Raw genomic sequence first — 23,727 nt, forward strand, 5'->3', positions numbered from 1 at the left:
GAAGTGCACATACAACCAACCTAAGGCACTGTTTGCTCTTGCGCATTGTTTCAGCCTTGACCAAAACCATTAAATCTGCAGACTCAGTTTAGTTTAATTTCTACCTTTGTCCCTGCTTCAGATGTCATTTGTCAGGAACATCTGAAGGTGTAGGGTCACCTTTAATAAATGCAGGGGCCGGCGGGGTGTAAGTCATCTGAACGTGGCTGTTGGTTCTCCAAAGCGGTGCTGGGTCTTCACAGCCCCTGTCTCGCTCACAGAGCTGCGGTGCCACAGCATGTGCAGTTAAAAAGGCTACTAGGAGTGCGATGTCTGCTGGCTGCTCTGCTTGAACTGCATTGTGGCTTTACACTTTATAAGTGGAAAAAGACGGGTTTTATGAAACAATAACCATGAATTTGTAATACTGAAATTGGGAACTACAGTAGCTTCTGATGTATATCCCTTAATGTTTCGTACATGAATAATTTTTAAGGTAAGAAATTCCCGCCTCGGGAAAATAGAGAAGAATTGCAATTACTGGTGCTTAATTTACTTTTTAAATTGTTATTTGAAAGTTTCTCAGTTCTTTCACTTTCTATTGCTACATCCCATCTGTCTTCAGTCTGCTTGAACAGTGCGGCAAAGTCAGGTGCTGATAAGGTGAATGGGAACAAACTGCTTTCTGGCACTAAGTAATTTGGAGCCAGAAGCCAATTCCCAAGGCAAAGCAGCAGGAGTGTGTGTAGTTAGTTGCAATTGCATTGTTTACCATCTCATGCTCAAATCAGTAGACCTTGCTGTGTGCGCTGAATTAAATATGCTATTATTTTATTCTATTAAATAGTTCAGTTCCTGCACCTGATTTTAATGGATATCATTCCGTATAGTTTTCACAGAGCATGAATTATCACTTTGCACGGTGTGGTGTTACAGCAGGGGAATGTCCCGTTCGGTACCCGTCTGAACTGCCGGTGGAATAGAGGTGTATGTGGCTGTGCCTGGACAGCAGGTATGCCTCCGAGTTTGGGGGTTGGGTATGTGATTTCTTACCTAGAGCGTTCAAGTGCAAAATACTTGTTGACCCGTTTATTAATTTCCTGGCTTATTACTGTTTGCCTGGCCGGATGGATAAATCAACTCAGAGCTTCCATGCCATGCTTTTCTTGTTACGGGTAAGTTATGCCTCTGAATTGGACAAGAAATAATAAGAAATCTGTGTCCATAGTGCTCTTAGTTTGAATGTCAGCCTGTGACGTGGCTTTCTGTGTCATTTTCAGCTCGATCACATCTTACATGTGTAGATACAGGAGTTCAGAGAGTTCCGTCTCCAGCTTTTCAGCCATTTTATTCCACTTTATTTAAGAGGACTATAAACTATTAGAGTGTGTAGTAGTTGAGGATTTTGTTTTCTAGGGCTCTGGTAGGGGGGAGGGGGATTAGGAGGGCTGTGAAGTAGGAAAGGGAGGCTAGTTGTCCGATGATGATGAATGGGTGTTCGACGGGTTGGCTTCCTACTCAGGTCAGGATAAGTAGGTTAGTGACTAGAAGTCAGAATAGTGATTGGGATAAGGGGCGGAAGGTTATTGTGCGTTGCTTGGATTTGTGGAGTAGTGGGCTTAGGAATAGGATTAGTACGGAGGCGGGTAGTGCTAAGACTCCACCTAGTTTATTGGGGATTGAGCGTAGGATGGCGTAGGCAAATAGAAAATATCATTCTGGTTTGATGTGTGGGGGAGTGACTAGGGGGTTTTGCTTTTGGAGGTTCCGTTGGAAAATAACAGGGTCATCAACACATTAGGAAAGCAGGGGGAAATGTCTGCAGTTGGTCTTGAAGCGAACTCGGCAGGCGGCACGTGCCTGCTTCTGACGGACGGCTGCCAGCCCCATCTCCGGCTTTCCCGAGCCATCTATTCCAGTGCTGTGATACCCGTAACGTGAAAGCACTCTCCTGTCTAATCTCAATCTTCTTTGTTGCAATTAAAAACTTACTATTTTGTCCACCCTGAAGGGGGATTGGGGGTGTGCGTGTGTGTGTGAGAAAAAGCTGTTTCTTTATTGTTCACAGCAGCCTTTTGCGTATTTGAAATCTGTTGTTGTGTCCTTGCTGCTTTAGGCTGAACCGTCCTCAGTGCATCTTAATCAATTCATCAACACCGGCTGCTCTTCTTGACAAACCATCTAATGAATACTGAAATAAGAAACTTGTTTATAAGAAATATGGTCTCTGGCACGAGTGGCGGTGGGGTGGAACTGAAAATGAAATAAGACTCCTAGTGTTGCAGTTCTGCTATAATGAATACAAACAATGGCTCAGTAATTTATGGGTTTGCATTACTGATGTCCCAGCAAAGCTGGGACCCCATTGTTCTTGGAAGTTTTACATAAATACCTTTTTTTCTCTTCTACAAGCCTTTGTTTGTGCTGTTCCCCCTTCCTGGTTTTCCGCTAGTGACAGGTTCGGTCTAGAGGTGTCCAGCAGGTCTATGGCAAAGGGAGGAATGAAACTCAGAATTTCCCCCAAAATAGGACACAGGACCAGGCTAATAGTTGTATCTGCCCATGGCTTCCACCTGGAACCACCCTCCCGAGCCGATACTGCTACAGAAATGTTCCAGGAGCAGTGAGAATGGGGAAGGGACCCTGGGAACTGGAGACGTGTGTGATGCCTGGATTGAAACAAAACAGAAAAGTGAATTCATGAAATGCTACCAAATACACTCAGTAAGAGTAGTAGGAAAGAGAGAATTTTTGCTGCTTTATATTAAACATGCTTTCAGGCAGTAAGTATTTTTAATTGTGATAAAAATTGGTTGAAGCCAAGGCTGCTTCTGTCTCATGGAGACACGCATATTCCTGACTTCTGACCACACAGCTGTTTTGTCTCCCAGAGAGCTTCTTTTAAATAGACCAATGTCACAAGGATTCAAAAATAACCAGATCTGTCGTGAATAAAAAGCTTTAAACACATACCACTTTGTAGAACTGGAGAACCCCAGACATCTGCAAACTGAGGGGTCATTTCTGAACTGAGGCTGTGTATAAATAATTCCAATCCAAACGGGAATTTTGAGGGGAAAAACTGTAAGTTGTGTAAAAATCAAGTATCTGAAATGTCTTATGTACTCGGCTTAGCAGTCACAGCTGGCTGCAGCCCTGGCCACTGTGAGACAGCCCGTGAGAGGCCACCAGAGCAGCCAGCTCCAGGCACAGCACCGACCCACCCTAGCAAGGCCAGCGTCCAGCACGTGTTCCTGGCTGCGGGAACATCTAACAGCTCCCAAAAGGAGAGACAAGGTCCCTTTCCGTGAGCCGCTTCGTCTTCACTGACCTAGCAGAAAAACACTGGCTGGTTTTGTTTTATATTTTTCCCTTTCCAGGGTGGAACAGCAGAAGTGGATGCAGCGAGATGGCCCAGCAGCGGAGTGGGCGGTCAGACCAGCGCAGCTGCCGCATCGCCCTGCACCCACAGCGAGAGCCCGTTACGGCTGGGATTGCTGGATGTGTTCTGCAGCAAAAGGGCACCTGAGGGTGCTCTTGTGTCTATGGGTAAGTGGCGAATGGCTGGAAAAGGGTGAAGAGGTATAAAATGTGCTTTCGGTAGGCAGGTCACTTCTAGCTCTGGGTTATTACCTGCTCTGCTCTTGCCTGTATTGGGCAGCAACCTGAACCCTTCTGTGCAGGGGTCTGAGCGTGACTGCTGCTGCCATGGGGAGCCAGAGGAAAAGGCATCTCCTTGATCAGCTCTAGTAGAGAGAGGGATTTTAACGATCCAACAGTCTCAGACTGTGGTGGAGGGGGCAGGTGTGTACTGTACCCTCAGCTGCTTCCATATCCCCAAGGAGAAGTGGAAACTAGAAGAGGAGGTTTTATTAACATTATTTTATCACTGCTGCAGAGCAAGAAGGATGTGTTATTTTCCTATTAGATTTCTGCATCTCCACTGTCTTCCAAAACTTGCTACTTCAGCTGGGATTGCTGCAGCAATGTTATACTTCATGGTAAGCTGTTAAGATTTTGTTTTCTTTTCCTTTCCCCGGTGTTAGGGCAGTAGCTGTGCTCTGTACAGGCTCCTAAGCAGTTGTGGTCCTGCAGCCAGAGCAGGAGCATCCAGCAGAATGGTGCAAATCAGGCACTGTGGCAAACAGCGCAGTGGCTGGTGCAGGGCGTCCCAACAAGATTCACCTCATACTGAAGGCCATTCCCAGAAACTCAAAAAACAGCTTGGTCTGGACTAATAAGGCTGGATTTTAAGTTTCAAGGTACCAGTGTGTGAGTCATTAAGGTATTCTAACACCTCCTCTGGCTTAGAGCATCGCAGCTTGCACCCAACTGTCCAGTGTGCAGTTTGTGTCAGCGTGGAGACAGGCTAGAAGAGCAACATGGTGTGGCAGTGACTTGTGTTATCTGAACTAAACTACAAATGGGAAACAGAAAAGTGTCTTGGAGGGGGAGCAAATGTAGTCAGTAAGATTCAGAACATAAGTGGTGCTATTATTTCCCATTTCCTGTAAGCCAATTTACTGTACTTCCAGCCTTCCTTCTCCTCTCTGCAAAACAGCAGCCGGAGGAGTCATTAAAACAGAGATTGGATCCCAAGATTGCCTATAATTCAGATACTTCAGTGATAGAAAAATGTATAGTTTCAAGAGAAAGCATGTGTGAGTACCAAATCTCACCAAATTGCAGAGATGTTAGTTTGTTCAAACCAGCCCCTCTGTGCTTTAGAGGAAACAATTTACTACTTTAGTAAATAAACACAGCTGTTAGGAAGTTAAGATTAGACTGTCAGATTCATCGTCCGCTGAGTAAATGATAGTGTACAGGCCTTCGTTATCTGCAAAAGTGAAGATGCTGGAGTGTGCCTCGAGTATGGAAAAAGGGAGATTAAAAGGCTGATACAACAGATGATGCATTGGGACCACAGTCCTTTCAACCGATGGGTGGATGGAGTGCTCTTCCACAGTAAAGTCTGCTGTCACAGCAGGCGTGTGTGTCTGCGTGTGGATGTACAGGGAGGAAGGACGGGAAGGTAAGGACTTGGTGATGAGTGCCAGGCTGTCAGCTTTGCAGAACGACAGGGGAACTTCCACAGGCACAGTTGTCCCTGGCGACTGGGGTCGACTACTGTGCGCTTCAAGACCTTCCTCTCATTTCCTTGCGTTAGTTTGTCTTGCAGGAGTGCTGCCTGTGCCCACTGTCCCAGCTCCCCGGGGCACAGCCCATGGCCATTCGCATTAAATGCAGGATTTAAAGTGAGTTCTGTATGATTTACATCAGAGGCAGTCTTCTGACCAACAACAGGGAGGGGTATTTGAGCAGTGCAACGTTTTACCCTTCTAATCCATAGATATCATACCCAAGGAGGGTGGAAGGCGTTTTCCCTCCTGGTATTACAGATGTTTCTAGGGTGGCTCCATGCAAGTCAGCAGCCAGATCTCTGGGAACTTCAGTACAACAGAATTTTTATCCGTCTCTGTGACTTTTGGCTTTAAAAATTGATTACAGAATTTGGTGTGACCTGTTACTCAGACAGCCGTTGCAATCCCTCATTAAAATCCCCTGCTTTCCTGTCATTTTTTTAGTGGTGTCCAGCTAAACTGTGCTGCACCTTTTCCTGAAGCCAATGCCATGGTTTAAATGCATATTTTAACCTGTTTCATCTATTTTTCCATCAGCCCAAGAGACTCCTCACAGGTGCCAGGACCTGCCTGGGAGCCTGGTTCTTCCTCTGTCCTCCCTGAGCTGCCCACCAGAGGCTGTGGCTAAAGCCCTGGTGATGTTTCTGTCTGTTGCCTGTCCCTGCACCACTGTTCTTCTTCACTGGCCCGTTTCTCTGCTGGGCCTGTTCACATTCCTGCATCTTCAGCTGGTTTGGGGCAGCTGCTGAGTCAGCAGTTCTCTTCTCCAGCTGCCTTAAGAGAAGACATTTCCATACAGCGGTTAAGCTCTAAAACTGTCTGAATTCTTAATCTCATGCTTGAAAACACCAACACGCTGCTGCCACGGAGGCGGTTGAAGCCATAAAATGGGTGTCACTGCAACATGGCCAGAAACCCTCTGCAGCATCCTCGTGGCTCCCCAGCAGCCTGATGGACCAGTGTGCTGTGTCGGGAAGCAGTGGCAGGTCAGCCCAGCCAGGAGGTCTCATGTATTCTGCTCCTGGGGGAGCTTCTGCCTTGGCCTCTCTGTGTTTGCTTTCCCTCAAAGCTGCTGGGGGAAGAAAGTGGCTCTGCACATGCAGCAAACCCTGACAGCAAGCTGCTGCTGGGGGTGGCTGCTGTCTTCTAAGACATGTCCCCAACACCTGGGTTTGCATGTTCTAGGGATGGGAAGCAGGTGCTGAGAGGATTGGCAGGCGTTGTCGGGCTGGCTGAGTGCTGGGTTACCTGTCCAGCACCGTGCCTGCGTTCCCGTATGGCATCAAAGCTGGTGACAGGCCTTTGCATCCATTGGAAAAGTGATATCTTTTTTTTCTGTAAGATACCCAACCTGGCATCCCCATTTCACTGTAAATTATTAATGGAACCAAGCCCTATTTTTTTTTAATCCCCCTGCTACTGAATGAGGTAGACATCTGTCTGAAATAGGAATTGTGTGACAAGGCAGCTATTTCAGTGACAACCAAAGAATTTATTTTTTTTTTTTTTTTGCACTGATACAAGCAATAGCTTAGAGGTTAGGAGTGACACATTTTGCTTCATAATCATTCTTTGTCTTTTTCCATTGAATGAAGGTTTGAGGAGGTTGATGTTTTGGGGGGTATGAAGTGCTATCTACTTTATCATGCCAAGTTGCTCATTTTTGAATAATAAATATCCATCTAAAAATGCATAGGATGAACATCCATGCAATTTAAAAACAAAACTCATCAGATGGTTTATCTAAGTGATGTGTGTTGGATGGTTTTGAGATACAAGGTGACTGAGAAAATGAAGTTATTTCACTAGAAGATGTAATTGTTACTTATGGGGCTTAATTATTCCATGTGTTATTGCATTGTTCTTGCAGCTGCTGGCAGAGAAGGGCTCCTTTCAGGCAATGGCATGCATGCTAATGAACCTCAAGGTTTGTTTTTCTGGCTTTTACACTTGTGTGCTGCCACTCCAGCTGCTTGTGGCCCTAGATAACTACAGCAGAGAATCCCATATTTAGCGGAAACAAAATCTATTGATGATAAACAAGTTCCCAGTTAAAAGTCATAGAGACTGATGTGAGTGCACTGTGTGCTGTGACGGCAACCAAGGAGACTTGTTAGAGAAATGAGACATGCCTTTAAAAAGCACGGAGGAAACAATCCAGACAGGTGATATAATTTTTTAGTTATTGTCATTCCAAATGCCTGCAGGAGATAAAGCTTTTTTTCCTTCTCCCGCCCAAGAGCCTTACAGCTGCGGGAAGCTTGGATATGAGTTATCCCTATGGCATGTCTCCTGAGTCCATGCTGATGTTTATGAAGTGCTCGTATCTCATAACCCAGGTCTTTCTCTTGCAGACCAAGCCTTGACTGTAACGCTGTGTTCAGTTCTCCGTTTCTGTTGCATTCGTGGCCCCCATCGTATCTGCTTAAGAGACTGTTTCTGCTTTATTTTCATGCTTTTGTGTTATTTACCAGCAGCTCTACTTCAAGTATCAGCACAGTGGATTTAACTGGAATCACCCTCCCAGCCTGCGTGGAAGCCTGTGGCTCTGTGGTTCTACACATCACCAGGAACCCAGGTTTGTGCTGTGTCCTTACGTACGCACCAGCTCATCTGTTCTGGATAGGGCGTTTGGGCTGTATTGCCTCATTTCATGGCTGCTGGCCTTTAAAAGCAAAATACAAAATAAATAATTTTTTTTTTAAAAAAAGGGAGGCAGGTAGAGGAAGAGAGAGAGAGAAAAAACCAGTGAGGCTCTGCTCCTGCTTCTTTCCAGACCTTATTCAGACCTCACATGTCTTGCACAACTCTTCAGAGATATGTAATTATCCAGCAAAGCCATGTACTTTGCTGTCCCTTCTCTGTGCTGAGAGAAAGCTGCTGAGCCTATGTTCTTTTTGAAAATAACAGTAATAAAAAAAAGACTTTAAAGGGAAAGATGCTGCTCTTATGCAGAGTGTGCTTGTTTGGGCAGTTTGATGTCCTATTTTTATTATAAATATAATTGAATTTCCAATAGTTACGTGCAAACAACTGTCGCTTGGGAATAAGAAGAAGTAGACGTATGCTAATCGAAAGCTCTGATAATTACACAATCTTCAAATTAATTAACGAGCCAAAGGCAGCCAAACATTAGCATTTAGAGAGTGCTTTGCTGCATTAACCACTAATGAGTTCATTTAAATCTATCATGCAACCCATTTTGGAAAGCATAAGCCATATTTAATCATATTCAATCAGATTTTATAATGAAATCTTTAATGCCAGGCATTGTTGATTGTGCAATTGCCATAGAATTTTATTTGTTAAATACAGGGGATAAGACAGTGGTATCTATCATTAGCTGAATTGTACCTTGAGAAAAATGTGGAAATAAAAGATACACGAGTCCAGGTAAGAATATTCTTATAATAAGTGTGAACTGGCAAATAATTTTGTGTGTGCTTTTTGATTTCTTGCTTTTCTTTCCATTAGGTGAGAAGAATTTATTTTACTTGTGATAAATCAATCACTATTTTCCCAGAAATACTTGGGAATTCCATGATAAAAGAAAATGTACGTGCTTAAATTATTTGCTGTTTTCAGCCTGGGCAATTGTGGTGCTGCTGTTCATTGGCACAGCTCTGCTCTTCATTTTGTTCCTTTAGAGCTGAAATAACACAAAAAAAGTCACAAGAGCTTCTCTGCATTTAAATCAGAGTAACTGAAGTGAAACCTCCATCCATTGCCTTTTCTCAGACAGTCTAATTTCTGGTCCCATTGAAAGCCCAGTGTGCTTTGTCATCGGACTTAATAGAGCAGATAAATCACCATCAGCTCAGAAAGGGGACTTCTTCCACCAAAGTCAGTGCTGTTACTAAACTCAAAACATTCTTTTGGGTAAAATATCTTTCTCTACAAAGTGTTTTGTGGAACATTTCAGGCAGATAGAGCTCTTTCAATGTAAAAGTCCAACCCAACGGTTTCTTGTATTGGAGGCTATGCTGGCACATGTGACAGCCAAAGGTTAGGCTGCCTGCCTGGCGTGTGGCAGGCTGCAGTGAGGACACCAGGCGAAAGCTGTCCTGGCATGGGAGCTATCCTGGCATGACATTCTTCCCATTTTTCACGAAAGGTTTTAACAGGGCTCGGTTTTGTTCCCATATCTTGAATTTTCATAGTGGTGGTTTGGTCCCCAGGATGAGCCGGGACACTGGAGATCAGCACTGGCCCCCTAAGACTGTACTGGTATGGTCCAGAGTCCGGTCTCGGTACCTACCACAGGTGATGAAGTTCTCGTCAGAGTAACAGGCAAGGCTTACAGTGCTACAAAATCTGAGACTTTCCAAGGGGTTTGTTCATGTCCTTGTTCCTGGGGACAAGTTTATTAGGAATAGAAGAGGCTGGGATTAGAACAGTATCTGGCAAGAGTTGTCTGCCCAGCTCTCTGCAGGTATGGGAGAGGGAACCTGGTGCTGCCTCTTCTGCAAGACAACTGAAGGGGTGTCCCTCTGAGACCTCTGCTGCCTGCTGCATGATGTTTCCTTAGGTGATCACTAATGCTTGTCTGCCCTGTCTGTTCATCAAGCACTGGAAGCGAAGGATCTAGGACCACTTTTTTTTTTTTATTAATTTGAAAAAAACAAAGCTGGAAGATTTTATTAGCATTAGATAGGTTTTCAGTCTTTGGGTCTTGGAGTGGAGGTGGTTTCATTTTCTTTCTAAAAAGTTGGATAGTTCCAGAAAAACGTAATCCTCTTCCCAAATAAAAAGGACTAATTTGAAAACACTTACAGTAGCAACTCAATTTCTCTTTAATTTCTTTGTAAATGTCTCTGTTATACCCCTTATCCAGTGTTGTTGGTTCAAATTTGGCTTCCCATTTTTGTGGCTCAGGTCAATTCATTAACCATCTGTAAACACCAACAAAAATACTCTTAACAGTGCCTTTCACCTGAGAATCTCAAAGAACCTTGCCAGCAGTAAATGCCCCAGAGTGAGCCTGCAGGTAAGGGGATTAAATGCCTGAAAGGTCACCCTTTTACTGAACATTTGGACACTTCACAATAATTTCTTTCAACATTATTATGTATTCAGTGGATAAGGGAATCGAAGTGACTCGCTTTTGGGACAGCACATTGTGTCTGTCCCACAGCTCAGAAGAAACCCAGGAATCCAAATTCCCAATCTCTTGGTGTAATTATGAAACCTTCCTTAGTGAGATGTTAGTTGTAGGAGTCGCTCCTTTGCATCCTAATGTGTAAATATCCACCGGTTAATAGCAGCACAATGGAATAAATTTGCAAGGTCTCATGAAAATGCACTGACTAAAACGTTTGATTTGGGCTAGTTTAAGACTTCAGAGGATGCCTTTAGCTGCTAGTAAAGATAAAGAGCAATCATAAAAACTAAGTGACTCTCAGTTTGAAGCTGTATTCTTAAGCTTTTAAATGCTTTAAGGTGAGATTTCTATACTCACACCAGCACGTTCCCTCTAATTATCAAGTACTTCTTGGTACAGCACACTTCACAAGTAAGAGGACAAAGTTTCAGAGCATTGTGTTTTTGCAAGTTGAAAGCCATTAAGATTTTAGAACTTCTTCACAATGGGAAAATTGCAGTGGTAGGAGTGATTTTCTGTGAGTATAGTTAAACCTGTGCCAGCCAATCTGTGGGTGTTCATTTTTCATTGAAGAACTGTTTATTTTTCCTTAATTTAAATCAATTGAGAATGCATTCAAGTTGAGCACAATGCAGTCTCTTGAATCCAAAATGCATGCGTCCCTATAGTTGTTTCTACTGCCTAAGCTTTATTGTTCCTGAGGCTGAATTAAACCAGATTGACGCAGCCACCCGCTGCAAAGCCTTACCCAGGAATGCCACACTCGCCTCTGACTCCCTGAATACCAGTGCCTTTCCCAGGCTGACCTTGTAACATCCCGGTTAAAACAGGCCGTGAACGTGGGGCATCCCTGACAGGAAGGGTGCGAGGTCCTGCTCCAGGCTCTTCCCCTTCCCTTACTCTGGATGTTGAGCTCCGTTGGGGGCACATGCGCAGCCAGCCTGAGAGACATGCAATGTACGTCAAGGAAAAGACACCACGTATTTAATTATATGGCACACCAAGGAATGCTCTTGTATTTTCAAGGAGGTTTATTTTAAGTGATGTGTGAGACAAGCTCACGAGATGCTCATATAACAGGCCGTGTGTGTCAAACTGTGCTCAGGAAATATCCTACTCAATTGAAATCATGTTTAAGAGCATGACTACCAAATTAGATAGATCACTAAACATTTATTCCTTTTGTAAGGTTTCTCTCTCACCTTTTTCCTCTGAAGGAATGATGGGAAAATCACAGGCCTGCTAAGTTGAAGCAGGGAGAGATAACCTTCCTTTATTTCTAAATCAAGGCAGTGTTCTCCTATTGAGACATAAACGACAGAACAAGAGGATGTGACCAGTGACACTCAATTATTCATGTCTCTGCTTGCGATCTTAATTCCCTTATTAACCTGACCCCCTAAAACAAAGTTGACATCAAAACGCCAACAGATGTGACTACGGAAAAAGCTCCACAGTTATGCCCTGAATGATCCCTTTATGTGCCATTTACTTTTCCAAGAATTTTCTAACCTACTGTTAGCTGACAAAGCTGGTTATCCAATTCTTGCAGGTAACTCTCACAGATACTCACTAAGCTGCTACCTCCATCTGCTGCGAGGTTGTGCTGTTATAAAAATTTGCATTTGCATGTGGAAAATAAGCAAAACTAATCCTCAGACTGTTCCAGCCTAGCAGAATGCCAGACCTCTGTGCTCCTTTCTGCAGGACCAGCCGGGCGGCACGGCGCTGCTGGGCACGGGGCTCCTGTCTCCACAGGAGCATCATCCCGCTGTGTGCTGCTGACCTGCACTTAGCACTCAGCAGCCAGGGCTTCTCGTTGCCAGCTGCCCGCGTGGCTTTGGCCGGCCCTGCAAGAGCTGCGGGAGCATGCTGGAACGTGCCCTTGTTGACCATGTTACGCTTTCCTTCCACGTCTGTGAAAATGTAATTGGGGACTGGCACTGGCAGCTGTGTTGAGCACCAGACGTTATCTGTGTTGAGCAGGTTTCTGGCGTGCTGGGTCACTACAGCGCTGGTCACAGAGGGAAAGAGATAAACTCCTGAACCTGGGTAAGAACACTGGTGGGGGAGACTGGGAAAGCTGGAGATTTCCCTCACATCTTGCTATCCGACTGGGGTGAGTAGTACAGATGAAATTGTCACCTGATTCTGACATTCCCAGATCTACACAATATGTTTCTGCTCTCACCTGTTTGAGTGGCATTCTTCAGCTAAGGTGTCTAATTTGGTCCTCAGAGTGGTTCGTTAAGACAGGATTCGTAGTGCATTGCATCCTGCTCCCACCTGAGATGCCCTTAATGTTCAGGCTGCTCCCATGTACTGAGCAAGGCTTGCGGATCGAGCTCAGGGGGATCCGTGCTCTGGTTACGTCCGTGTGTGCTAAGCCAGCCTGGGCAAACCTGGTCATATCCAGCAGTACGGAGCCAAAATCCAGTACAGCCATGCTGTGAGAGTCAAAGCATCAGAGAAATGGTGCTGCAGTATTGTCATCTTGCAGTACATGAGTGCTGACTCTTGTACCCTAATATACAGTCACATGTGAAATAAGAGAGCTGAAGCCTCTTGCTCTGAAGCGAAAAACCCATGTGTCTTCAAATGGCAGAACTTCAGAGGTGTTTGAAATCCAAATCAGTTTAGTAGCTTAAGCCTCATCCCTAATTGAAATAAGTGAGAGCACCTATATTCTTTACTAGCGTTGGTATCATAAATATCTCCATTAAGCAGCAATTAAGCTGCTGGGATTTGGGCTGCATGCCATGATAAGAGGTAATTATAAAAGAATCGGATTAATTAGTTCCTGAATTATTTATGTAGACATAAATACTGCACATCAGATCAGTGTTAAACTGGATACTGGCACGAAGAGAAGGAGGGAATGTTACATTGATTTATGGTATTTCTTCAGTTGTTCCTCCCCAAAATACTAGGAAAGCTGAAGTTTGTTAAAGACTATTCCCACTGTTAATGTGCATACATCACCTTATCAGCTTCTGTAGCAATATACTCCCCTGACAAAGCCATTCTGTGTGCTTTTGTAATCTCTCCGAGTCACCACAAATAATAAGCATTGAGAGTTCTCTCTTGTCAATACAATGAAGTCAATCTTCTGTCTGTTGCGGTATAATTTAGAGCTAGGGGAAATGACTGATTTCAGAGATATTAACTTTATCGAATATACAAACAACAGATGTATTATAGGGTGAAGAAATTTTGTGCAAGCAGCACAAAGAACTCCAGTAATCAGCAAATTCAATCTGCTTTTGACACTACAGTGTTCCCGCAGTCTAACGGTGCTTGTCAGCTGTAAAAACAATACAATACAAAGATGTGGCAAACCAAAAACAAGGCAGGCTATTTAGTATGCAAACAGCCGAGAACCTTAAACAGGGGACGTTCATGAAAACAAACAATATGGTTTGAAATAAAATTGTCATCTCTAAACTTATCTATTTTTATGTTACAAGGCACAACTTGAGGGGATCAGGAAGAAATTTCCTGAAAAGTAACATAGAGTGTTGAAGTGGGAAAAGGCCGCACTGCTCCTCACGGGGCAGACTAGGCAATGGGGGAACATGTGCCTGGACCTTTGTGGTCCTTCCTATGACCATCCTAGGGTGACCAGACTGGCCAGCAGAAGTAAGTATGTTAACTGCATGCTTTATGGATCTCTTTTTTTTTTTTTGCTGTCTTTCTGCAAGATAACCAGACAAACCTTCGTGCACCGCAGCAGTGGGTTCAGACAGGGGAGGTGGTGCATGCAATGGTTGGCACCCTGGGGAAACTCAAAGCCAGGGGAGATGGAAAGCAAAGTGTCAACGAGAGGATGTGTCCCTTGTCAGAATGGTCTGCAGCAGCAGGCGGGGAACTTGCGCGATGTGTGCGGGGAGCCAGGCTGCCTGCAGACAGAATGGCAAGTGGTTTTGTGGAAATGAAAATTTTGTCTCATTTTTCTGAGGCTGTGTTGCATTGTAGCAGGTTGCCCTTGCTGCTTTTGCGAGCTGTAATCAGCTCACCTCTGAGTGCACTTAAAGTTTTGTGCATTTTTTAAATGCAGGACAACAACTGCGGTAGATGGGGAAAGGTTGTTTTAGTTCTTGGGAAGAAAAGACTTGGGGGGAATATTTTAGGCCATGACCTGCAGTGTCAAAAAGCAGATTTTTCAGCCCTTTCATGGGAGCTGAAATACTTGAAAACAACATGTGAAAGGACAGTGGGACTTGGAATAGCAGAGTCTGAAATTTCTTAGGCAGTAGTAAGTGTGGAAAGAAGTGGAAATGCTAATAGACAGCTTCTGACAGGCCCAGTTTTTCAGCTTGATTTACAGGGCTCTCAGTGCGCAATAAATCGCCCACTCCTAATTACAAATTAGCACAGTCTGAGTGGTTTGGTACAGCTCTAGAAGTTGAGATTGAAGTGACTGGTCTCAGCTGTATGTACACTTCATTATTCCGCAGAGATGATTTTCTGGGCTTTGACTTTCGATGGCTACAACGTTCTTTTGAGCTGCCACGTGGGTGCCGGTTTCTGTAGTTGGAGCTGCTCAGTCCCTGGGACAACAGAAGGCAAACCAAAGGCAGCCCCAGCGGTACAGCACGGGTATTGGACACATCGAAACTGTGGTCAGCTCTTTCACCTCAGGCTTCATCTCCCTTCCAGGAGCTCCAGAAGATGGGGATTTGGACCTGCTACAGCCCCAGCAATGGATAATGCCAGGGCTGAGGTGTCTGGCTGTTTTGTGAAGAGCTGGTCTAAAACTCAGGCTGGAAGAGTGACCTTGTAGGAAAGGCAGTGTTGCTAGTGTTGAAATCTCAGGTTTCTGGCAATTTGACATTTTTTAAAGGAGGAAGTCAAATAATTCTGACTTGCTTGTGTAAAGTTTTGGCTTATTACAACAGTCAATCTGTTAACTACTTTGCATTAGACAATATTTTAGAATGTTTTGACGTTATCAAAATGGAATGGTTCAGCATCATGGAAACAGAATGATTTTGTGACTTCGTCTCATGGAAGAGTTTGCTTTTCTCTTAATAGTGATTCAGAATAAACTTTGAGATGTCAGTATTTTACTTGAAATGCAGAAATTCAGCTTTCTGGAAAGGTTTCATATGATACCAGATGAAAACCTTCCTGCAGTGGGAAAACACTTTGTCATTCGCCTTTGGTGAGTCACCTTTCCTGGTGGAAAGCAGCTGGAGTGAAAGCTGGATTTAGGGCCTGGAGGGGGAGGGAATCCGGAGTGTAACTGCTGGTGTGGATCTTGCTGGTGAGATGCGTAGCGATACCTGGGGAAGTGAGTCCTTCTGTCTCAGTTTCATTTAACCACCTGTTAAACGGGAGCAGCGCTGGTTATTCTGTGCATCCTCAGGAGGCACTGGGATTGGGCTAATACTCCCCAAAAAGCAATTCTGAGGTAAGACACCGTTCAGGTGTGCAGCTTGACCTTTACATAGCATTGAATCCTGCCGGCTTCATGCTCACTTTAGTCCCTGGTGATGCTGAATACCCCAGCCTCTCGCTAGCTGCGATGCTCCTTAGGGCTGTGAGCTTGGAGCATTAATGGCACCTCACTGTGTGGTCTGGGATCACACTCTTCCCTCCCAACTGGCTACAATGGAAGGGTTTAAATACACAGATAAATACAAATGGGGTGTCCAGAGAAATGTAAATGTTTGTACAATGCTTCTGCAAAGGCCAGTTGATAGCTTCCCAACTGCGAGCCAGCTTCTGCCAACATGGGGAGTAGGCTGCTCCTGGGCATATCCTGCACCTTCTCTCTGCTCTTCCAGGCTGGCAGTGAGGCACTCTGGTGGCATATTTGTTCCCTCAGATGGGCGAGAAGCAGAAGGGAAAGGTTTGTGACCAGTTTAATTAATATACCAGAGTCTCACACAAGCCTCTGCAGCAGTCATCTGTCCCCCCATGTCACGATTAGGAAAACTGAGCCACAGGGCAACTCACCCCAAATCGCAGATACTCACTCCAGACCCTGCGGATCAGCTCATTTATACGTCCAGTTTGTGGTGCTGGGGATCATCTCTGAGAGCAGCCATGGGAGCCTCAGGGAACGGCTGAGATTAAACATGAGCTTCCAGTTTTACATCCCAGCTCTTCTCATCTCGAAAGCCAGCAATGCTGCACAGTCCAGAGACTTCAGTTGAGGACCTGACACATATTCTCAGGTCCCTTAGCCCACAGAACTGGACGACACCGTGGTGAGTGGCTTAAACCAGTACCTTTCACACTGCCTTTACTGATACGATTTAAACACTGGTATCGTCTAGTGTGTCTCAGATGGTGGGTTGTGATTGCTCACGCAATGCAAAATGGTTTGGTGGGTTTTGTTTGGTTTTGGATTTTTTTAAGTGGAAAAATGGAGAGGGGACGGGGCGATATCGGATGGCAGCAGTCATTCAGCAGCTCTGATGGGGAAGTGATATCTGTAATTACTGATTGCAAATGTTTGCACTGTTTGGGATACTGCTGACTCTCTTATAATTACTGGAAGAGCTTAGTTCCTGCAGAGCAGGAATTGAACATAAACGTGTGCAACAGTCATTTCTGCCAGCTCTTACTCTGGTGCTTTGTGGATGAGACCAAGTCCCTGGGGACCTAGGAAGGGACACCAGGCAGCTCGCCTGCCCTTGCCGCCTCGGTGTGTGGCTGGCTCTCCGGAGGAGCTGTTGGTGTCCCACCGCCCAAACCCTTCTCCGTTCCTGAGCCAACGGGCCCGATGGGGCCGAAGGAGCTGGTCCCTGCCCGGTGGCCTGCCACCCGTGGCTTGGTGCCCAGCCCGGTGACAGGAGAACAGCTCGGCCGCCGGGCAGGGCGCTTTATTGATCCCGGGCGCGTGGTATCGGCTCTCCCAGGTGTCGAGCAAAGACCCGCCGGCGGCAAAACGAGCCCATGTGTGAGGGGGCTGCCGGGACTGTGAGAGGTAAGAAGCTCTGTCAGAGAGTTTGATAATTTAGTAATGTACATTATTATACAGGCGGCGGGGTAGGCGGCTGCTGGCCTGCCTGGCACCACGGGGAAGCTGCAGGCTGTGCACAGGCGCTGTGCGGCCTGCAGGCGTTAAAATGCTGCCAGAGGGTCTTTGGCCCTTTTTTGCCAGGTGATGCTGGCGGTCCCCCAGCTTCCCATCGGCGGCGAGGGCGAATTTCACCCTGATTTTGCCCCAGCGGAGCCGGAAGAGGGGAGCTGAGCCCAGCCCCGGCGCGCCCCGCGCTGCAGCCGCCGCCCGCCGCCACCAGGTGGCGCCCGCGTCCCGCCTGCGCACGGCGCCGTCCCCGGCGGAGCCCCTGCCAGCCCCGAAGCCACCCGGGCGGGGCGGGGGAGCCTGAGGGGCGACGTCGAGCGCTTTAATAACGTTTATTATGGACCCCGCGGGGTTTGGGGCGGGATGGCGGCCCATGCCATGGCACCTTCGGCGGGGCGGCAGCCGAGGGTTGCTCGGGTTGGGATTTGCTTTCCTAACCCACCGGACGCCTGGCTCACCGGCCCCAAACGGAAGGCGCTGACGCAGTCGCTTGTTTTAAGCTGTATTTAGCTCGGGAGAGGGGGTGCAGGTTCCCTAACAGCAGCTGGGCATCTGTAAGGCAGCGGCTTTACCTCTGAAGTGTGATCCCTATGGAAGCAGCGATGCTTCCTGCTAAATTAGGTCAGTTTTTAACTCCGGACACTGCTGTGGGAGCAAGGAGCTGGGCTGGGCGTAAAGGTTTCCTCTTTGGGTCGCAGTTTTGTCCCTGGATCTCCCCGTCTCCAACCCTGCACTGGAGGGATCCCAGGGGAGCCAGCAGGAATGATGCTGATGGCGAGTGCAACTCAACGTTTCTGGTGACAGGCGCAGCTAGGAAATGCCAATGGCCAAAAATACAGCGATGCCTTAGTGAGCAAAGCTGACGTGCATCACCTTGGTGCTCAGTCTCCTGGTGCCCCTAGGGAGCTGCTTCTGGGAAAGAAAGGTGGAGAGGGGAAACTTTTCCCATTAGGAAAAGGGATGGGTCTGCCGAGGTGTGGGGTATCTTTGTTTCTTTGCCCCCAGTCCAATGCTTTTTGGTGTTGACCAAACTTCCGTACTACTGGGTAGTGTCCTGGGGACAGAGCCAGAACAAGTTATCCCCTGAGAGACTGGCTAGAGATGGAGCAGTGCCACCCCTGAAAGTCCTCCCCGAGACAGAAACTCCTCATCAAAACTCCCAGGGGCCAAGGCAATGCCCACCTCGCCAGCCTGTTGGCCCAGGGATGCGTGGTGGTACCTCATGCTCCAGCTGTGGCTGGACAGGGCATGGGCAAGCTGCACACACCAGTATCTCCAACCATGAGGTTGTCACTTGTCCGAGAACACCAGGGGCAAAGGAGAGCAAAGCCATATAACGTGTAACTGTTCAGTGTGAAAGCTAAGTGTAAATCTCAGGAGCTCGAACTCTCAGTCCCAGTCCGTGACCTTTAGGAAACATCTCTAAGTGCTGCTTCATAGTGACTGCCTCTTTCTGCTGTATTTTTAGCTTGGCTGGAAGAAGCAGACTTTACCCAGAAATTTTCTTAAAGAGGGGAAGAAAGATCCCTGGCCCGTTTGTGTGATATTTCTAAGCCCATCTCTAACACTCTGCAGGAGGCAGGGTTAAGCAGGTGAAATGGGATGCTGTGCATTAAAATTGCAGCTGAACCCTCCTATCGCTCATTATAGCCATATTATTCTGCACTGCAATTGAAGGCTGAGGAGAAAGTGCATGGAAAATTGTAGCACAGCTGTCTAAAACGCTTAATGGGGCAGCTTTGACAAAAATGCGTAGCAAAACCCTGCTTTTCCCCCTTTCTGGTGGTTGCAAATGACCATCACCAGCAGCAGCTGAGGTACACAAGGCTTAGGGACCCCAGACTCGGTGTCCCAGTGCCTGACCTGCCATCCCAGCTGGAGTATGGGGCTGCATACCCAGCCAAGAGCACTCTGTAGTGCACCTTCATTTCTGTCTCAGCCCACTGCCCAATGGAGAAAAGATGAACGTTGTTTAGCACTTAAAAAAAGAAATAATAAAATTGCTAGATCATGTAAAAGTGGGAACCCAGCTCTGTTTTCCAAAAGCCTCGGAGAAAAAGCGTGCCTCGCTGCCTCTAAATTAGATCACAAATCTTTTGGCTGATGGCAGCATCTTAGAGTTCACCCTAAAGGCAAAGATCTGAACAAATTATGTTTTACTATCACAGGTCCATGTGCCCATGCTGCGTTCCCACTAAAGGCAGAGGACTGTACCGATGTGGAACGTGGTGGCTCCGGGGAACCTGGAGATATTGGTGTTCTTTGGAAGGCACAGCAGCAAGCAGCGAGGGAACCGCTGCGCTGCATGGGTGGTCGGCAGTCTGCAGCACTTAACACATGTCACCAATTTGGTGAAATACAATACTCTGGGGGAGAAAAGGCATGTGATGGATATGTGTGCTGCAGTCTGGAATCACTCAAGTAGTTTATTGCCAGGCCCTTTTTTCAATCAAATTCTTCACAAACATGGGCAGTGCTGATGTTGACATATGCTATCTACTGCATCTGTGGGTGTTCTTCTGCATCTCTTCCCTTGTCAAAAGCATTGTCATCTGCCTGAGATGTGCTCCCGCAATGCTGAGTGATTTTGCTCACGGGGTCTCACTCTCTCCTTGTCACGTGCGTGCAGCTCTCACTGATGCTAATGCATCAGAAGCAGGATCAGACCCTCAGGAAGCACAAGGTGACACTCGTGACAAAAGAGGAACAGATGCAGATGTGTTTCTGGTCCTGGCTCTGAACTCTTCCTTTGTTCCTCTAATTGATTGTGTGCTACTGATGTTTTCTGTGATGAGGATGTTTTCTGAGCAGGAGGCAATGACACTCGTGCCCTTGGCCAGTCCCAGCTTAATCGGCTGCTTGAGCCCTGCACAGGTACCAGAGCGGGCCCAGGACTCCCACAGACCTGGACTGTGAGGCACATCGCCTTCACCTCCCGATGCTGCAGGTCTCTGCAGAATCCGGGTATGTTTGATTCTATATGCATTTGATGCTGCTGATGAGAGAATGCTAAAAATTAGGAGATGGACGCACCCAAACTGGGTAAAAAATGCATTTGTTGTTCTGAATGGCAGCCCTCTGGAGAATATCAAATGTAATTGAAGTGCCACGCTCCTGGAAAACAACCTCGCCTGCTCCAACATGCGCTCCTGCGAGGTATAATCCTCAAAATGCCCTTTCTGTAGAGCTCTGCCTCTCTCTTGCTCATCTCATGTGGCACACGACCTTGTCTTCACTAGCACAAATGTGTTCTTGAGCTGATGTGAGAGGAGAGCCTTACTGAGGGATGAGGCAGGGCAGGGTTTCAGAAGGACATGTAGATAGCTGTGAATTCTCTGTCCCCTCCCATTCAAGAGGCATTTTCAGATATTGGAAAATAGTTGTGGCTGTGGTGTATCACCTCAGCTGGTAGAGGAATGGTTCAAGCCTATGTTTAAAATAAGGAGGGTACACAGTAACTTTGTCCCTCTGCCCTGCCCCTGTGCAGATGTGTACATGTACATGTGTGTGTGCAGAGGTAAGGGACATCTCGGTTTTTTGCCGGGAGGCAAACCATTTTTGCAGTGCTTTGAGAGAGGCAGAGATAATACCTTCTCAAACATCCCTGAGTAATCCCAAATAGTACTGCTCTCTGAGTTTTTCTGTTTGTTCTACGTGGAGGGGCTAGGGATTTTCACAACCAAACTTCAAAGGTTAAAACTAGTGAAGTCAGCAGGAAAATATGTGAATTTAACCTTTGGCTGGAGCTGTGTAAACCACTTAATTTCATAAAGTTTGCACTGGAATGACAAAAGGTTTGTATTTTATGATCGTCAGAAGAACATAAACTTGGGGGGGGCAGGGAACAGAGCTCAGGAAGGTGCTCTTCAGTTTGCTTGTGAGTGTACTTAGTTGGTGTGAATTTTTCTTATGGCAGTGTATACACAAATAACCTGGCCTTCTCCAGGACTCCCCTGATGTGTAGGATCCTGCCCTCCCTTATCTGTGCATTGATGAGAAATGAAGCATAAGGGCTGGCAGTGCAGGAGCAAGGACCCCACCAGTCACCCTTGTGCCCTCAGGGCTCTCTGAGTGATGGGTGATGGAAAACCATCTTTTGGCTTTCCTGGGGGCAGTTCAACTTCCGTGTGCCCCTTCCAAAACCTCTTCAGGACAGCTCCAGATAGGAACATCCTGGAAATGTTTGCTCTCCTGTCCTCAAGATTTCCTTTCCATGAAAGACCTCCAAAGATCAGAGCAAGAGATTTCCAGGCAGGGAGGTATCACACCTGGAGTGCGATGTGCGAGCTCAGTGGTCGCAGTCTGGCAGGTTGCATACATGCAGCACGGCCCCGGGAGCAAGGGACATGGACCCACAGCAGCACTCACTTGGGAAGCTGGACAAAATATTCCCACGGTAGCAATGAAACACATTTTGCTGGCAATGGCCCATGTGTCCGGCCCCTCCGTGCGCAGGGCTTGGCTAGCAGCTGGCCGAGAGGAGTGTGCTGGGGGATCTCCCCCGTGCTGAGGGTTTGCTCATGGGTCACCGACGCCAGCGGCAGCGACAGTTTGTCTGGCAGGAGTCCCCGCTCCTCAGAGAGCGCAGTCTCGTGTGGGCTGATGTGAGGCAGCGCTGCCGAGCCCTGGTCTGTCTAGCTGGGAGCTGGCTCCGACCAGGACACCATGCTGGGCTTAAGCAAACAGTCTGTGGCCATGGCTGGAGAGTTACCCATAACCTGGGTCCAGGCACCTCTGAGCGTGAGCACAGCGTTGTTTAATGGAAAAGCTCTACAACAGCACACTGTGGATTTTTTACTGTGCCTTTTTTTTCCAGGAATAAAGAGGGAATAAAATGTCTTTTCTCCATCTTCCCATTACGTTGCATTATTGCTGTTGTGTCCCTGTGCGAGAGGAGCTCAGCCACCACAACATGTGGGTGCAGCAGAAGAGGGACCTGACATCAGCCATAGGTAACTCGGGTTGCTTCCCAGCAAACAGGCAGTAACACGGTGGTTGCTGACTCTATTACAACAATAAAAAACTTAACAGGTGCCATCGAAGTGGTTCTGCTGCAGTCATCTCACCTACTCTAGCAACTAAAAATGCCCCAACAATAAAAACTACTCTGGTTGCTGTAATCACATTATCTTAGGCAAATCTCAGCTTTCATTTAAAAAAAAAAAAAAAAAAAGTTAGGCTTCCATCTTCCTGAGCTGAGAAAAGTTTAAAACATTAAGCAAATATGACCCTGCATTTCAAAGATCAGAAGTTAGTTCCTACCCAGAAAAGCAAACATCATCCACAAATGATTGCTAAATGCTGTTATTTATTGACTTTTTTTTTTTTATTTCATGGTTTTAAAGACTGCGGCATGATGCTGGGGCAACTGCAGTCAATATTTTGATCATTGAGAACTGTCCGCGCTTTGTAAGCTGTTATACAGTCCATGAAGGTGCTTTACAGCAGTTGGGAAGAACAAGAATGGTATTGGATTAACCTTGCTAATTAGTGCTAAATACAAAAAGCCTGTGCACTGACCATCTTGTCACCAAGGATCAGGAGAAATTGTACTGGTATTCCTACTTCTTCCTGTTCTGCTTGCTACCTCTGTGTTACCGAGTAATTCAAAATACCCACTGAGTTTGCACTGATTATACAGTTTCTTACGGTGTGTATTTGTTATGAAATGTAGTATATTTTCTTATGCTTGCTGTCTGAACCCATATTTATAGGAAATACAGGTCCTTTCACAGGTCTACCAAGTTTAATTTTGTAAAAACGCTCTTCTGGGGACATGAGCAAGAACATGATGACATGGGTATGTCTGGGACAATAAGAGTTTATACATTTAATGCCCTACTTCATTGAGTAGCACATGGGTGACACATGATGTGAGCCACCTTGCTGCGTAGTCTGCTGCACCGTGGAAACAAGCAGCGGGGACAGAAAACGGGTGTTGCTTTGTCAGGCGGGATGTTGGGGTAGGACTGCCTGCAGGGGCCGCGGGGGCAGGTGGCTGGGAGCAGCACCAGACCTGGCTCCCGCTTGGGCCTGGCACGGCCGCTTGGCTGAGCTCCGGGTAATGAGGCTGTGACCGCATTTGGAGAAGTCAGGGATGAAATTCTGCCATCGAGCCCTTGACACATAACAGAGGTGGCAGCAGTCAGGAGCGCTGTGGTCGGCAGAGGGAGGTGGGTGTCTGCAGAAGGGATCTGGCTTGCCAGTTAGCTGCTATTTAAGAGCCTCAATCAGGTGCCTGAGGCTAGATGGGGCAGACCCAGCCTGAAGTGTCAAAAATACCTTTGAAAACGTTGTACTTTTTTGTCTATGCCTAATTTCCCCGTGCAGCGGAGGCAACGCAGGTGTACCTGCCTGACTGGAGAGCGGGGAAGCTAAATCCATTCGTATTTAAGAGTCTCCTTCTCATTGTACATTTGGGTACCTAATGGCTTCCAGCTTTTCTGCGCCTGAATCCCCTCATCCAT

At 46.7% G+C, this 23,727-nt stretch overlaps 1 long non-coding RNA gene across 1 annotated transcript; it reads left to right on the forward strand.

Annotated features, from left to right (window-relative positions):
- Window positions 1–1,350: 1,350 nt before the first annotated feature.
- LOC119157004 lies at window positions 1,351–15,425 on the forward strand. The gene is made up of 3 exons (XR_005107343.1): window positions 1,351–1,728; window positions 2,438–2,442; window positions 15,414–15,425. It is a non-coding gene; the product is annotated as an uncharacterized LOC119157004 (long non-coding RNA).
- The last annotated feature ends 8,302 nt before the right edge of the window (window positions 15,426–23,727 follow it).

This window comes from Falco rusticolus, chromosome 13 (genome assembly GCF_015220075.1).
Source record: "Falco rusticolus isolate bFalRus1 chromosome 13, bFalRus1.pri, whole genome shotgun sequence".
In the NCBI taxonomy this organism is placed as follows: domain Eukaryota; kingdom Metazoa; phylum Chordata; class Aves; order Falconiformes; family Falconidae; genus Falco; species Falco rusticolus.